The sequence below is a fragment of the Bos grunniens genome, chromosome 1, assembly GCF_055505025.1.
Source record: "Bos grunniens cultivar Pamir isolate PY7600 chromosome 1, Bosgru_T2T1.0, whole genome shotgun sequence".
Lineage (NCBI taxonomy): Eukaryota > Metazoa > Chordata > Mammalia > Artiodactyla > Bovidae > Bos > Bos grunniens.
The window spans coordinates 43314734-43328133 of record NC_141165.1 but is presented as its reverse complement, the minus strand read 5'-3'; the positions used below and the strand labels follow the sequence as shown (position 1 = coordinate 43328133).

Genomic DNA, 13400 nt, shown 5'->3' with positions numbered 1-13400 from the left:
TCATATGTCAGCATCATCAGCACCCTCTTATTGCTCTTCATCTTCTGGGGAACATCTCTCTTAACTTCTGGCTCCTCCCATCTACTTTCCTACAAAGGAATCCCCCCTGAACTCTTTCTATCTTTTCTAAATGGCTTTCTGGTTTCTCATTTACTTTAACACAGATCTTTGACTCTCTGGTCTCTTATTTAACATAGTCTATGGAACAGTTCTCCTGGTTTGTCCCTTCTAATCAAGATCATTTGACCAGTGAGTGTATGTGTATAACCTTGGGCTTATATGTAGTATAAACCATTTAAAGGCCAATATCATCTTATATTACAATAAAGTCAAAGAGATCAAAAAATTAAGCATGTGGAGAGATATGGACCATATGGCTGGTATCTGTAAGTAGCTGAGGTCTATATAAGAGAAACATGAAAAGTGGTGCGGAAAACCTTTGGTGTGGTGATGGGTGTAAAAGCTTGAACTCCTGTTTACTACTCTCTTTTGTCTTCTAAAGATCGTTAGCATGTATATTATCATGCTTCTTTCCTTAGGAGTTGTCACCTATCAGTGATGAAAGTGATGCCAATAATGTATGACTAACCTTCATTGAGTACTTATATGTTAAATACTTTGTGATTAGATTCTCATTTAATCTTCACAATAATTCTATAAATAAGCATAAAACTGCTGTTTACCTATGCTCCATGATTAAAGAAGTAATCCCTGCTGAAACTTGGGTTTAGACGTATACTCTGAGGACATAGTTCATGCTCTTACTTGCTAAGCTCTATTGTCTTCCACATGGGAAATTAAGTCCAATTGTTCTGCTTGCACTTTCTTTCTTTTTGCATTCTCCATTTAGTCTGGCTTCTAATGGAGTCTTATCCAGTTATGGATTTCAATTCCAGCTATATTTTGATAATCTCAAGATCACTTCTCCAGTTAGGATCTCTTCCCTTGAGCTCTAGACTGCTGTACTGACAATTCCAATTCAGATTTCTAACAGGCATTTCAAATTAATCATATAAAAAATAAACTCTGAGTTTCTTGCTTCAATCCTTCTCCTGCCTGTTTTATTATCCGATGAAATGGCAACTCTATTTAAATAATTGTTCAAACCAAAAAATGATAACATGATTTTTAACCAAGCCTTTTTAAATATTCATTTTTATTTTTATTGAAATATAGTTGATTTACAATGTTGTGTTAGTTTCAGGTGTACAGCTTAAGTGATTCAGATATATATACACACACATATACATATATGTTGAATATATGTGTATATATTCCTTTTCAGATTCTTTTCCTATAAAGAGTATTACAAAATATTGAGTATATGTTCCTGTGCTGTACAGTAGGTCTTTGATGGCTATGTATTTTATATATAGTAGTTTGGATCAACTAATCCCAAACTCCCAATTTATCCCTCCCTTTGTTCCCCCTTTGGTAACCATAAGTTTGTTTTCTATGTATGTAGGCCTGTTTCTGTTTTGTATGTAAATTCATTTGCATCCTTTTGTTTTTAAGATTCCACATGTAAGCAGCACCATATTTTTGTCTTTCTCTGTCTGGCTTACTTCACTTAATATACTCATCTCTAGGTCCATTCATGTTGCCAAAATAGTATTTCAGAATAAGTCTAGAATTTGAGCATTTCCCACATCCATTGCTAACCCATTAGTCTTGCCCATTATTGTCCTTGCTTAGATGACTACAATGTCCTCCTACCCCATTTCTATACAACATTTTTGCCCAGATGGACTATACAGAATCCAGAAGGAATCTTTTAAAGCAAGTCATACCACTCCTACTTAAAAATCCCTTTAACGCAAAAAGCAGGGCATAACCATCTCATTCAGACCTGGACCCTGTCATCATAACCAAACCTCTTCCTCAAAGTCTGACACACTCGAATCCCCTTAACCTACTGTGTTTTTCTCCATAGCATAAAATACTGTATTTTCAAACTATGTATGTACTTGTATCTCCCCAATTAAAATGTAAATTCCATTATGACTGTCATATCCCTGGTACCTGGAAGCCTGCCTGGCACATATTTGTTGAATGAATTAATGAATTTACACTTTCACTAGCAGCATATGAGAGAGCCCATGTCACCAACTCCTTCCCCCAAAATATGTATTCCTTCATAAAGACTTTTTTGGCTGCACTGAGTCTTTGCTGTGTGCAGACTTTCTCTAGTTGCAGCAAGCAGGGGTTACTCTTTGTTGTGGTGTGCAGGCTTCTCATTGCAGCGGCTTCTCTTGTTTTCTCCTACTGAAACACAGGCTTCAGTAGTTGCAGCATGTGGGCTCAGGAGTTGTGGCTTGCTGGCTCTAGGGTGCACGGGCTTGGTTACGGTGGCACAGGAGCTCATTAGTTGTGGCTCTTGGGCCCTAGAGCATGTGGACTTCAGTAGCTGCAGCCCATGGGCTCTAGAACACAGTCTCAGTAATTGTGTATCGGTGTAGTTGTTCTGCAGCATGTGGACTCTCCGAGACTAGGGATTGACCTGTTCCCCTGCACTGGCAGGCAGATTCTTATCCACTGTGCATCAGGGAAGACTTGAAACGTATATTTTTTAAACTACTTTTTTAAGAAACTGTGAAATTCACTACAGAAAGCAATTTTCTGTATTAAAGCAATGAAGTGAGATAACTATATGAAGTAACTTATTTTTGACCCGACATCTATTAGGGTATGGTTTTCCCTTGTGGTTCAGCTGATAAAGAATCCGCATGCAATGTGAGAGACCTGGGTTTGATCCCTGGCTTGGGAAGATCCCCTGGAGAAGGGAAAGGCTACCCACTCCAGAATTCTGGCCTGGAGAATTCCATGGACTGTGTAGACACAAAGAGTTGGACATGACTGAGCCACTTTCACTATTAGCATATATGTACTAAACTCTCACACATAATAAAGTGTGGAGAAATTGAAGCACACGATATTTTTTTGAAGTTCAATGGTGTTCCTGTCAGTTGCTGGTGATTTTACCTGCTGCTGTTTTTATATCTATGCTCTGGATTGCCCAGGCCTCTCATTATCCTACCACTCCAACAGGAGCATAGATATTTAAAGTGACTGGAATCTGTTTGATACTAATCTGCAAAGAAGTCTCCATTTTGATTCTTCTTGAAGTCTACTTTCCTATCTAATAAAAGAGGGACTTTTATTAGAATATTAAAGAGAACAGAGAAACCTGAGCACTAATGATAATACACTCCCTAATGTTCATAAGTAGCTTTCTCTAAGAAAAGGAAAGATATACCCATTGGAATGCAGAGTTCCAAAAAATAACAAGGAGAGATGAGAAAGCCTTCCTCAGTGATCAGTGCAAAGAAATAGAGGTAAAACAATAGAATAGGAAAGACTAGAGATCTCTTCAAGAAAATTAGAGATACTAAGGGAACATTTCATGCAAAGATGGGCAAATAAAGGACAGAAATGGTATGGACCTAACAGAAGCAGAAGATATTAAAAAGAGGTGGCAAGAATACACAGAAGAATTATACAAAAAAGATCTTCATGACCCAGATAACCACAATATTGTGATCACTCACCTAGAGCCAGACATCCTGGAATGTGAAGTCCCGTCGTCATTAGGAAGCATCATTACCAACAAAGCTAGTGGAGGTGTTGGAATTCCAGTCGAGCTGTTACAAATCCTAAAAGAGAATGCTGTAAAACTGCTGCACTCAATATGCCAGAAAATCAGGAAAACTCAGAAGTGGCCACAGGACTGGAAAAGTTTCGTTTTCATTCCAGTCGCAAAGAAAGACAATGCCAAAAAATGTTCAAATTACCACACAATTGCACTCATCTCCCACGCTAGTAGAGAAATGCTCAAAATTCTCCAAGCCAGGCTTCAACATTACATGAACCTTGAACTTCTAGATATTCAAGCTGATTTAGAAAAAACAGAGGAACCAGAGATCAAATTGCCAACATCCGTTGGATCATTGAAAAAGCAAGAGAGAGTTCCAGAAAAACACCTACTTCTGCTTTTTTGACTATACCAAAACCTTTGACTGTATGGAATACAACAAACTGGAAAATTCTTCAAGAGATGGGAATATCAGACCACCTGACCTGTCTCTTGAGAAATCTGTATGCAGCTCAGGAAGCAACAGTCAGAACTGGACATGGAACAACAGACTGGTTCCAAATCAGGAAAGGAGTAAGTCAAGGCTGCATATTGTCACCCTGCTTATTTAACTTATATGCAGAGTACATCGTGTGAAATGCTGGGCTGGATGAAGCACAAGCTGGAATCAAGATTGCTGGGAGAAATATCAATAACCTCAGATATGCAGATGACACCACCCTTACGGCAGAAAGTGAAGAAGTAAAGAGACTCTTGATGAAAGTGGAAGAGGAGACTGAAGAAGCTGGCTTAAAACTCAACATTCAGAAAACAAAGATCATGGCATCTGGTCCCATCACTTCATGGCAAATAGATGGGGAAACAGTGTAAACAGTGACAGACTTTATTTTGGGGGGCTCCAAAATCACTGCATATGGTGACTGCAGCCATGAAATTAAAAGATGCTTACTCTTTGAAAGAAAAGCTATGACCAACCTTGTAGCATATTAAAAAGCAGAGACGTTACTTTGCCAACAAAAGTACATCTAGTCAAAGCTATGGTTTTTCCGGTAGTCATGTATGGATGTGAGAGTTGGACTATAAAGAAAGCTGAGCACCGAAGAATTGATGCTTCTGAACTGTGGTGTTAGAGAAGACTCTTGAGAGTCCCTTGGACTGCAAAGAGATCCAACCAGTCCATTCTAAAGGAGATCAGTCCTGAATATTCATTGGAAGGACTGATGTTGAAGTGGAAACTCCAGTAATTTGGCCACCTGATGCGAAGAACTGACTCATTTGAAAAGACTCTGATGCTGGGAAAGATTGAAGGCAGGAGGAAAAGGGGATGAGATGGACAGAGGATGATATGGTTGGATGTCATCACTGACTCAATGGACATGAGTCTGAGTAAACCCTGGGAACTGGTGATGGCAGGGGGGCCTGGCGCGCTGTAGTCCATGGAGTGGCAAAATGTCAGATACCACTGAATGACTGAATTAAACTGAACTGACTGAAGGTCAGTTTTTCTTGTATTCTATTTAAAGTAACCAACCTACACAGTTGTGAAGAGGGAGTGAAGTTTTTTAAAACAAGAAAGAAAAAATGTAATACCTGCAAAATTAGGCCCTATTGAAAAAGTAATGAGAATAAAATTATCAGTTTAGTTCAGTCGCTCAGTCGTGTCCGACTCTTTGCAACCCCATGAACTGCAGCACGCCAGGCCTCTCTGTCCGTCACCAACTCCCAGAGTCCACCCAAACCCATGTCCATTGAGTCAGTGATGCCATCCAACCATCTCATCCTCTGTTGTCCCCTTCTCCTCCTGCCCTCCATCTTTTCCAGCATCAGGGTCTTTTCAAATGAGTCAGCTCTTCATATCAGGTGACCAAAGTATTGGAGTTTCAGCTTCAACATCAGTCCTTCCAATGAACACCCAGGACTGATCTCCTTTAGGATGGACTGGTTGGATCTCCTTACAGTCCAAGGGACTCTCAAGAGTCTTCTCCAACACCATAGTTCAAAAGAATCAATTCTTTGGCGCTCAGCCTTCTTCACAGTTCAACTCTAACATCCATATTTGACCATAGGAAAAACCATAGCCTTGACTAGACGGACCTTTGTTGGCAAAGTAATGTCTCTGCTTTTGAATATGCTGTCTAGGTTGGTCATAACTTTCCTTTCAAGGAGTAAGCGTCTTTTAATTTCATGGCTGCAGTAACCATCTGCAGTGATTTTGGAGCCCTCAAAAATAAAGTCAGCCACTGTTTCTCCATCTATTTGCCATGAAGTGATGGCATTGGATGCCATGATCTTAGTTTTCTGAATGTTGAGCTTTAAGCCAACTTTTTCACTCTCCTCTTTCACTTTCATCAAGAAGCTCTTTAGTTCCTCTTCACTTTCTGCCATAAGGGTAGTGTCATCTGCATATCTGAGGTTATTGATATTTCTCCCAGCAATCTTGATTCCAGCTTGTGCTTCTTCCAGCCCAGTGTTTCTCATGATGTACTCTGAATATAAGTTAAATAAGCAGGGTGACAATATACAGCCTTGACATTCTCCTTTTCCTATTTGGAACCAGTCTGTTGTACCATGTCCAGTTCTGACTGTTGCTTCCTGACCTGCATGCAGATTTCTCAGGAGGCAAGTCAGGTGGTCTGGTATTGCCATCTTTTTAAGAATTTTCCACAGTTTATTGTGATCCACACCATCAAAGGCTTCGGTATAGTCAATAAAGCAGAAATAGATGTTTTTCTGGAACTCTCTTGCTTTTTCCATGATCCAGCAGATTTGGATAATTCTTTTAAAAAAGTATTGACTTTTTACCATATGTGAATGTGCTAGGCACTAAATTCACTCCATGCCTCATGGAGCTGATAATGTAGTTGAGGAGACAAAGAAAAACACAAAGTTATACCAATAATTGGTTTAAATTAAAATAAATCACATTGATTTACAGGTTTCATTGTTATTGGCTCTACTGGTAACTTATGTTCTGAAATTTGTATTATATGTAATTCTGAATGAAAAGACTCTGAATTATGAAATTTATCTGTAACTTAAAAATCTATCTGTAACTTAAAACTGAAAAATTTAAATAGGCATACCTGAATAGAATGTAATGAAAAGTGTTACTATTGTTACTCCCCAGATCAGCTATAGACTTATGAAATATCAACACAGGGGGAAAGGTGAAAATTCTGTCCATTGTGCTATTAGAAAAAAACACCATGATTATAAACATTGCTTCCTCAGGTCTTTTCTAGCCTAGTTCCTAAAGCAATTTCTTTCCCTTGTTCTTTGTATCAATAGTCTGTTTCATTCCAGATGATAATCATAATGTCTGATCATTATTATATACACATGTATGTTATGTGCATGGATACCCACACATTAATAGCAGATTATTTACTTTTTGCTTTGTTTATTTTTTACTTTGGAAAAGGAAATGGCAACCCATTCCAATACTCTTGGCTGGAAAAATCCCATGGACAGAGGAGCCTGCTGGGCTATAGTCCATGGATCACAAGAGTCAGACACAACTTAGTGACTAAACCACCACCACTTGTCAGTTATTGCCCTGTATTAAGAGTATCCATTTCTCAAAAGCAGGCTCTTTGGCTATTTTGTTCTCCTCTGTGTTTCTATAATGGAGAACAGAAGTTGGCATGTAGCTAATGTTTAATTTTTTTTTTCAGTAGATGAATTATAATAAAGATATCCAACAATCCTACTGCTGGGCATGCACACCAAGAAAACTAGATTTGAAAGAGACACATGTACCCCAATGTTCATTGCAACACTGTTTATGATAGCAAGGATATGGAAGCATCCTAGATGTCCATCAGCAGATAAATGGATAAGGAAGTTGTGGTACATATGCACAATGGAATATTACTCAGCTATAAAAAATAATCCATTTGAGTCAGTTCTAATGCAGTGGATGAAACTGGAGCCTATTATACAGAATGAGATATGTCAGAAAGAGAAACACTAATACAGTGTATTAATGTTATATATGGAATTTAGAAAGATGATAACAATGATCCTGTATGCAAAGCAGCAAGAGACACAAATGTAAAGAACAGACTATTGAACTATGTGGGAGAAGGCGAGGTTGGAAAGTTATGAGAGAATAGGATTGAAACATGTATATTACCATATGTAAAATAGACGACCAGTGCAAGTTTGATGCATGAAGCTGGACACTCAAAGCCAGTGCACTGGAATACCCAGAGGGATGGAGTGGGGTGGGAGGTGGGGTTCAGGATGGGGGCTGCACAAGTGTGCCCATGGCTGATCCATGTCAATATGTGGCAGGGGTAACCACAGTGTTGTGAAGTGATTGTCCTTCAATTAAAATAAATAAATAAAATTTTAAAAAGATATATAGCAAGTTTATTATGTCAGATTCCTACTGTGTATACATTTTATTGAATGTGTGTCAAATATCAAGTGCTCAGTGCTTTCAAGTTATTTATTTCTTATGAAACATAGTATACAAAAGAATTCCTAAGCATTTACCAGAGTAAATGCCTATCCACCACACTTAATCCTACGGATCGGTCAGCACCTGTGCAGGATATGTTGGGAAAAGTAATTACTTGGTTTTAAACAGTGCGTAAGACGATTGAAAGGTCTTTAAAAAATTTTTATCCACAATTCTAAACAATTACATATTAAATCATTGCTTTCAGTGCAAATTAGCTTGAAGCTATATGTTTGATCAGTGTGCCTTATATAAACAAACACAAAAATAAAAGAAGTTAATTGTAACCTGTTTGCTTGCTGTACAGAACACATTTCAGATATGAAAACACTAATGGAAAAATGTGATTGGTGAAGAAGGAGCCAGTTGAAAATGCTGGAATAATGGTCAGTGACACTGGATCCTTGTTCATGTTACACGAGGCCATGGGTGCTCCTGACCTACGGAACCTGAGTAAAGGCAAGCTCAGGAGGCTGAGTCTTTGCAGGTGAGCCCTTGTTAAAGCTTGTCAAGACGCGTGCATCCACACAGCAGTTAGAGAGCCCAGGATCTAAAAAAATGCCAAACATACATGGCTCAGGGTATTATATGGTGACACTGCCTTCATAAATTAAGGGAAGGGGTAGGGGTGGGGAGACTACTGTTATTTGAAAAGAAAATAGCAATTTTTTCTAAGTACTTTTAATATAGCAAATATAGCTTATAAACTCAACCTGTATTATTTATAAAGAATTCTTGCTTTCCAGAAATATTGATATGCATGTAAGGATTCCCTAATTAGGATGGTTTGCTAGGAGGGTCGGAGAAGGCAATGGCAACCCACTCCAGTACTCTTGCCTGCAAAATCCCATGGATGGAGGAGCCTGGTAGGCTATAGTCCATGGGGTCGCTAAGAGTTGGACACGACTGAACAACTTCACTTTCCCTTTTCACTTTCATGCATTGGAGAAGGAAATGGCAACCCACTCCAGTGTTCTTGCCTGGAGAATCCCAGGGACGGGGGAGCCTGGTGGGCTGCCGTCTATGGGGTCACACAGAGTCGGACACAACTGCCGCGACTTAGCAGCAGCAGCAGCAGCTAGAAGGGTATACTATAAGTGTTTATAATAGACACTTATACTATAAAATAAGATTATATTCATTATATTCAAGTTTCTAAGAACCTTCCTATTATGGAAAATTTTTCACAAGGATAAAGTAGAGCTGTACTATTTCTTTCTTTTTTTTTTACAGGTTTACCAAACCATGCTCCTTATCACATTATCTGTCATTCATTAGTAGATTTCCCTTAGTTGAGGCAAGGGAGTGGTATGAAATTATGACAGTCATTCATTATTGGAGGCAAAATAAATTTGTAAAAGCATTTTGCAAAGTGATTTCCCCATAGATATCAAGAACCATGCAAAGGCCTTCTGACCCTCTGGGGATTTTAGGAGGGGGAAAAAAAAGGAAAAAGTGAGAGATATAAAGACATGCACTTGGGGATTATCTGTGATGGCGAAAATTTGAATCCTCCTAAATACCCAACACTAGGGAATGAAATGGCAACCCACTCTAGTATTCTTGCCTAGAAAATTCCATGGATGGAGGAGCCTGGTGGGCTACAGTCCATAGGGTCGCAAAGAGTCAGAAACGACTGAGCAACTTCACTCACTCAACTCAGGGAATGACACATCCATTTAAAAGGGTATTAACCAGCCATTAAAATGATTATTTTATTGTGGATGTGCTCAGTCATGTCAAACTCTTTGCAGCCTCATCGACTATAGCTCACCAGGCCCCTCTGCCCATGGAATTTTCCAGGCAAGAATATTGGAGCGGGGTGCCATTTCCTACTGCAGGGTATCTTCCCAACCCAGAGATCGAACCCGCATCTCTTGCATTGGCAGGAAGATTCTTAACGACTAGTGCCACTTGGGAAGCCCAATTACTTTATTAAATATCAAATAGCTGAACTATTTCTTAATGTCATAGACTTACTCATGTTCCAAAGCATTTGTATCACTTTGTGCCTGTTTTCCTGAAAGCAAAACTTTATATTCTAAACCTGCATGTAAGTTAAATAAGTAACAAATATTCCAAAAGAGAACTTTTAAACAAGTATACAGATATTTATGTGGCAATAGTAGCAGTTTGTTTATAATACCTAAAAAACCCTGAAAACAAGTGTCAAATATTTATTCTCTATAGAATATATATATACACACATTATATATGTGTATGTAATATATACACACTACAACTTCTTTATCCATTCATCTGTTGATGGACACTTAGGTTGCTTCCATATATTTGTGATTATAAACCATGCTGCTATGAACATTGAGCTGCTTATGGTAGTTCTGCTTTTAGTTGTTAAGAAACTTCCATTGTTGTTCAGCTGCTAAGTCGTGTCCGACTCTTTGTGACCCCATGAACTGCACCACCCTGATTTCTTATCCTTCACTATCTCACAGAGTTTGCTCAAACTCATGTCCATTGAGTTGATAATTCCATCCAACCATCTCAGTCTCCATACTATTCTCTGTAACAGTTGGACCAATTTACATTCCTACCAACAGTGTACATGGGTTCCCTTTTCTCCATTTCTTGCTGACATTTGTTATTTGTGTTCTTGGAGAAGGCAATGGCACCCCACTCCAGTACTCTTGCCTGGAAAATCCATGGACGGAGGAGCCTGGTAGGCTGCAGTCCCTGGGGTCGCTAAGAGTCAGACACGACTGAGCGACTTCACTTTCACTTTCCACTTTCATGCATTGGGGAAGGAAATGGCAACCCACTCCAGTGTTCTTGCCTGGAGAATCCCATGGATGGAGAAGCCTGGTAGGCTGCAGTCCATGGGGTTGCACAGAGTTGGACATGACTGAAGCCACGCAGCAGCAGCAGCAGGAAGCAACCTAGATGCCCATCAGCAGATGAATGGATAAGAAAGCTGTGGTACATATACAAATGGAGTATTACTCAGCCATTAAAAAGAATACATTTGAATCAATTCTAATGAGGTGGATGAAACTGGAGCCTATTATACAGAGTGAAGTAAGCCAGAAAGAAAAACACCAATACAGTATACTAACACATCAGATTATATCAGATCAGATCAGTCGCTCAGTCGTGTCTGACTCCTTGCGACCTCATGAATTGCAGCACGCCAGGCCTCCCTGTCTATCACCAACTCCCGGAGTTCACTCAGATTCACGTCCATCGAGTCAGTGATGCCATCCAGCCATCTCATCCTCTGTCGTCCCCTTCTCCTCCTGCCCCCAATCCCTCCCAGCATCAGAGTCTTTTCCAATGAGTCAACTCTTTGCATGAGGTGGCCAAAGTACTGGAGTTTCACCTTTAGCATCCTTCCTTCCAAAGAAATCCCAGGGCTGATCTCCTTTAGAATGGACTGCTTGGATCTCCTTGCAATCTAAGGGACTCTCAAGAGTCTTCTCCAACACCACAGTTCAAAAGCACAGTTCATATGGTTGCACGACTGAGCAACTTCACTTTTACTTTTCTCTTTCATTTCATGCATTGGAGAATTGCAATTAAATGGCAACCCACTCCAGTGTTCTTGCCTGGAAAATCCCAGGAATGAGGGAGCCTGGTGGGCTGCCGTCTATGGGGTCACACAGAGTCAGAAACAACTGAAGTGACTTAGCAGCAGATGACAGTCACTGTGACAGGTGAGGTGATATCTCATTGTGGTTTTGATGTATATTTCCCTAAGGTTTAGTGATGTAGAGCATCTTTTTATGTGCCTGTTGGCCATCTGTATTTCCTTTTTGGAAAAACATCTATTCAGTTCTTCAGCTTATTTTGGAAATTTTTTTTTAATGTTTAGGTATATTCTATATTAGTCATGATTTCCAGTGAAACAGACTATGTACACATATATATTTATTTATACAAGATATATATTTTAAAGAATATGTGTGTTTATTAAAAGGAATTGGCTCAAAAAAAAAAGCAAAGAAAAAAAGCAAAGAACTGGCTCACACAATTATGGAGGATGAGGAGTCCTATGAGATGTCCCAAGAATGCAGTTGGCAAGCTAGAAGCTCAGAATTGATGATGTAGTTCTGGTCTAAGTGCTTGAGAATTGGGAAAGCCAGTGGTGTAAGTTCCAGACCAAAAAGCAGCAGGTGCAAAAAAGAGCCAATGTTCAGTTCAAGCTCAAAGGCAGGGAAAGACTGAAGTTCCAGCTGAAACAGGCAGAAGGTGTTCCCTTTTACTCAGGCTTACAGGACTTCATCTGACTGGATGAGATCTGCCCACATAACGAAGGACAATCTGCCTTACTCAGTCTACCACATCAAATGTTGTTGGTTTTGATTTTTTTTAGTACCATTCATATCCAGTTTCTTTAAAAATTGAGATATAATTGGCATATAGCATTGTATTTGTTTTATATATTTATGTTTTATGTATTTATATGTTTTAATGATTTGATAGCTGTATGTAGCTAAAATTATTTCCACAATAAGCTTAATTCATCACCACATATAGTTACAATTTTTTTCTTGTAATGAGAACTTTTAAAATCTACTCTTAGCAACTTTGTTTCATCATTATATTGTACATTACATTCCCAGAACTTATTTATCTTATAACTGGAAGTTATAATAAACTAACTCGTATATTAATCTCATTTAGAAACACCGATACAGATACACCCAGAATGATGTTTAACCAAATGTCTGGGCACCTGATGGTCTGGTCAAACTGACACATACGTTTAACCATCAAAACTCCTCAGTTCAAATACTTTCTCAGAGAAGCCCTTCCAGGCTCTCTAGTCAAATACAGTCCATCTTCCTTCCTTAGTTGCTCAGAAAATCATTATTCTGCTTTGTATTCTTTAGAGTTCTTACCATTATCTGAAGTTACTTTGTTTTAAAATAAATTTTATTGATGTAGGAAATGCTAATAACACAATGCTAAGTATTAAAACCAAGATGCAAAATATGCATAATTATTTCAATTAATAGTAACCATTTTATGTACTCACAGAAGCATAGAAAAAAGACTGAAAATATTTCAAAATGAGTGTTTTATCTTTATGGTGGTATTCTGGGAAACTTTTGTTTTTATTATGTTCTTCTGTATTTTCCATTTATATTATAGTAACATTTTTTTTCTGTTAATAATAGTTTAAGTTTAAAAAGATATATGATCTTTCTTATACATGTATTTATATAGAATACTATTTAGCAAGCACATAATAAGAGGTTACATCATTAGTTAGAAAAAAATGAAAATATGAGAAACAAAGACCTGATTTTGATAACTCTTTTCAAAATAAGAGGTTGATGAAAGGCATAATTATAGTACCATATTTAATATTCCGTAAGCAAT

The 13400-nt window shown here is 38.5% G+C and overlaps 1 protein-coding gene across 28 annotated transcripts in view; it reads left to right on the top strand.

Moving 5' to 3' along the window:
• Positions 1–13400, top strand: part of LOC147379347 (uncharacterized) — a 223063-nt gene that overhangs the window by 144135 nt on the left and 65528 nt on the right. For 19 of the 28 annotated variants that reach the window (XR_015132909.1, XR_015132917.1, XR_015132915.1 and 16 more), the window contains one exon: positions 8365–8544. The exons of the other annotated variants lie outside the window; for them this stretch is intronic. The gene's annotated coding sequence lies outside the window, so the exon portion shown is untranslated. The remainder of the gene's footprint in view (positions 1–8364; positions 8545–13400) is intronic. 28 annotated transcript variants of the gene reach the window in all.